Here is a 4,495-nt window from a genome sequence, read left to right as displayed (position 1 = left end):
CTCCTTCCTTCCCTTCTTCTTTATTTTTCTGTTCTGTGGTACTTTATTTTATTATTCAAAAAAAAAATAGACACAAAAAAATATTCTTCTACCCCTTGTATTTCTTTATTTTGCTAGAGGACGAGCAATAGTTTTAAGTTTGGTGTTGCTGCTCCGCTATTTTTTTTATTTTTTTGTTTATTTCTATGGCACCTAAGACCACCCAGCCTTCCAAAAAGCGAAAGGGAAAGGAACTGGCCACCGATTCACATGATTCAGGGCGCTTCTACTCTAAGTTACATGAAGAGCACTTCTATGATGTCATGGGCAAGGGGTCGGTCCTACCGGAGGTACCATTTAAGCTTCAAACAGATGAATTCCCAGAAATTTCACACAAAATTCAAAACAGAGGATGGCAACTTTTGTGCAATCCACACCCACAGGCAGGACAGTTAATGGTTCAAGAATTCTACAGGAACATGTGGATTACCTACAAATAGGTGTCTAGAGTTAATGCAAGGGACCACAGAACTTTTGTGAGGGAATAAGTCATTGACTTCAACCCAGATGCCGTCAAGGAGGTCCTTCAAATACCACGGACTATGCACTCACTTGGATCCTACACTGAGAGGGTACACAGAGGCCAGCAGTTGGAGCAGGTACTCGCAGATACATTTGCATCCCAGGTTCTTAGTGGATACTGGGAGTGGAGGGAAAGGCAGGCCACCTCAGAGTCGGCAACTTGAAGCCTTTGGCTAGCGGATGACACCACTTTATTCGTCGGTCTATCATGCCTACGAGTAACCGGTCCAAGTGTATTGTGGAGCAGGCCATCATGATTCACTTAATTATGTTGGGCGAGCTTGTGGAGGTGGACACTGTTATTGCTGATCAATTCTACCACATTGCCACCAACACCAAGGACAATGCCAGGTTGGCCTTTCCACACCTCATCTTCCGCCTTTGTGACGCTGCTAGGGTGAAGATAAAGAATGACTTCCCTATCCCAAGTGAGAAGCCTATCACAAAGAAGCAGCTGGAACAGACAAGGGAACATCGGAGGCTCCCTAGAGAACAAGCTGAAGAAGGAGCCGAGGAGGAGCAACCACTATCACAGGAACAACACTTCCCACCACAAGATTATTTGTAGCAGCTTGCAGCCTCCATGGAGTAGATGGGGGTTGCCAATGACAGTTAGTGGGAGCAATACATGGCATCTGTTGATGAGATGAGGGCCACACAGAACAGCCAATGGGAGCATCTCTGTACATCCCTTGATGAGATTAGAGCGGATCAGTGCTCTCAGCGACAGGAGATTCAGCAGCTGAGGCAGGATTACAACCGTCTGAGAGGACCTTATGGAGCTCAGCATGATGAGAGGGATCCCCATCAGGGAGATTGAGGTGGCTCAGTTCCTTTTCATTTTCTATCTTATTTTGCTATTTTTTTATTAGGTTCCTATTTCTGCTTATTGTGTTATTGCATGATCAGTTATTATTTCAATTCCTAGGTTCTAGCTTAATTTACTGTTTATTTTGTTATTTGATTTTTATTCTGAAAGTATGTCTCATGTATTACTCACTGAGCTTGAATAAAAAAAAAAGAAAAAAATATATATATAATGCATGAGAAAGTGAGTTTATATATAATATTACTCTTATTTACTTAAATGTGGTGGTGTTCTTCTTGGTTCTGAATGAATGACATGAACTGTACATATTTGAATTTGAATCAAGGATGTTGATTTATGAGGAACAGGAATTTAGAGAACTATTATGACTTCTCTGAAATTAGTGAAAGCTTAATCCTTGAAGCAAAAGAAACAGCAAAAGAAAAAAAAATAAAAGCAAGGTCCAAGGCTCTGAGCATCAATGACTAAGGAGGTCAGATATGATTAAAAGCTCAAAGAGTTGTTTCCTTAGTCATATGCTTGTGGTGTTCTTGTGTCAAGTAATCCTTGAGACAAAATATTTAGAGTCGAGACCGAATGCATTTAGCAGAGTATGCCCAAGGCTTTGAGCACCATTGTTTGGGAGTAACTGAAAAAAAATCAGAACATAAAGAGAGTTCCCCAGTTAAGTGCTTGTAGTGTTTTTGTGTCAAGTTGATGAGCGGATAATTTATACGCTTTTTGGCATTGTAAGAGACAGAGCTAGTATATGGTTGAACTCACAACCTAGAGACAGCCTGAACTCTTGGGAAAATCTGGTCAATGCCTTCTTAGCTAAATTCTTTCCACCTCAAAAGATGAGTAAGCTTAGAGTGGAAGTTCAAACCTTCAAATAGAAGGAAGGTGAATCCCTCTATGAAGCTTGGGAAAGATACAAGCAATTGATCAGAAGGTGTCCTTCTGACATGCTTTCAGAATGGAGCATCATAGGTATCTTCTATGATGGTCTGTCTGAGTTATCCAAGATGTCATTGGACCATTCTGCAGGCGGATCTATTCATCTGAAGAAAACGCCTGCAGAAGCCCAGAAACTCATTGAAATGGTTGCAAATAACTAGTTCATGTACACTTCTGAAAGAAATCCTGTGAATAATGGGACAACTTAGAAGAAAAGAGTTCTTGAGAATGATACTCTGAATGCTATATTAGCTCAGAACAAATTATTGACTCAGCAAGTAAATATGATTTCTCAGAATCTGACTGGATTGCAAGCTGCATCCAGCAGTAATAAAGAAATATCTTCTGAAGAAGAAGCTTATGATCTTGAGAACCCTGCAATGGAAGAGGTGAATTACATGGGAGAACCCTATGGAAACACCTATAATCTTTCATGGAGAAATCATCCAAATCTCTCATGGAAGGACCAACAGAAGCCTCAACATGGCTTCAACAATAATAATGGTGGAAGAAATAGGTTTAGCAATAGCAAGCCTTTTCCATCATCTTCTCAGCAACAGACAGAGAACTCTAAGTAGAGTCATTCTGGCTTAGCAACCATAGTCTCTGATCTATCTAAGACCAGACTAATTTTCATGAATGAAACAAGATCCTCCATTAGAAATTTGGAGGCACAAGTGGGTCAGCTGAGTAAAAAGGTTACTGAAACTCCTCCTAGCACTCTCCCAAGCAATACAGAAGAAAATCCCAAGAGAGAGTGCAAGGAAATAACCATGACCAACATGGCCGAACCTGGAGAGAGTGAGGAGGACGTGATTCCCAGTGAGAAAAACCTCATGGGATGTCCTCTAAACGAAAAGGAGTTCCCCTTTGAGGAACCAAGGGAATCTGAGGCTCATACAAAGACCATAGAGATTCCATTGAACCTACTTCTGCCATTTATCTCTGATGAGTATTCTTCCTCTGAAGAGGATGAAGATATTACTGAAGAGCAAGTTGCTAAGTACTTTGGAGCAATCAGGAAGCTGAATACCAATTTATTTGGTAATGAGACTTGGGAGGATGAACCCCCCTTGCTCACTAATGAACTGAAAAACTTGATTAGGCAAACATTACCTCAGAAGCAACCGGATCCTGGAAAATTCTTAATACCCTGTACCATAGGCACCATGACCTTTGAGAAGGCTCTGTGTGACCTGGGATCAGGCATAAACCTCATGCCACTATCTATAATGGTGAAACTGGGAATCTTTGAGGTACAAGCTGCAAGAATCTCACTAGAGATGGCAGACAAATCCATGAAACAGGCTTATGAATTTGTAGAGGATGTTTTAGTGAAGGTTGAGGGCCTTTACATCCCTGTTGACTTTATAATCCTAGACACTGGGAAGAATAAAGATGAATCCATCATCCTTGGCAGACCCTTCTTAGCCACAGCAAAAGCTGTGATTGATGTTGACAAAGGAGAGTGGTGCACAAAATTGCAATCACACTTTTGCAATCCCGCACAACTATCCAGCAAGTGCACTGGGTCGTCCAAGTAATACCTTACGTGAGTAAGGGTCGATCCCACGGAGATTGTCGGCTTGAAGCAAGCTATGGTTATCTTGTAACTCTTAGTCAGGATATCAAAAATTATCAGGATTGATTGTGAAAAGCAAAAGAACATGAAATAAGTACTTGTTTTGCAGTAATGGAGAATAGGTTGAGGTTTTGGAGATGCTCTGTCTTCTGAACTTCTGCTTTCCTACTGTCTTCTTCTTCAAGCACGCAAGGCTCCTTCCATGGCAAGCTGTATGTAGGGTTTCATCGTTGTCAATGGCTACCTCCCATACTCTCAGTGAAAATGTTCAACGCGCCCTGTCACGGCACGGCTATTCAGATGTCGGTTCTCGATCATGTCGGAATAGAATCCAGTGATTCTTTTGCGTCTGTCACTAACGCCCCACAATCGCGAGTTTGAAGCTCGTCACAGTCATTCAATCATTGAATCCTACTCAGAATACCACAGACAAGGTTTAGACCTTCCGGATTCTCTTGAATGCCGCCATCAATTCTAGCTTATACCACGAAGATTCTGATTAAGGAACCTAAGAGATATCCACCCAATCTAAAGTAGAACGGAGGTGGTTGTCAGGCACACGTTCATAGTTGAGAATGATGATGAGT

At 41.5% G+C, this 4,495-nt stretch overlaps 1 non-coding gene across 1 annotated transcript; it reads right to left on the bottom strand.

Moving 5' to 3' along the window:
- Window positions 1-2,232: 2,232 nt before the first annotated feature.
- LOC130953249 (small nucleolar RNA R71) lies at window positions 2,233-2,340 on the bottom strand. The gene has a single exon (XR_009075421.1). It is a non-coding gene; the product is annotated as a small nucleolar RNA R71 (small nucleolar RNA).
- Between the last annotated feature and the right edge of the window lie 2,155 nt (window positions 2,341-4,495).

The sequence above is a fragment of the Arachis stenosperma genome, chromosome 9 (genome assembly GCF_014773155.1).
Source record: "Arachis stenosperma cultivar V10309 chromosome 9, arast.V10309.gnm1.PFL2, whole genome shotgun sequence".
NCBI classification, from domain to species: domain Eukaryota; kingdom Viridiplantae; phylum Streptophyta; class Magnoliopsida; order Fabales; family Fabaceae; genus Arachis; species Arachis stenosperma.
Note: the sequence above shows the minus strand (reverse complement) of the source record. Positions and strands in the feature narration are given on the sequence as shown.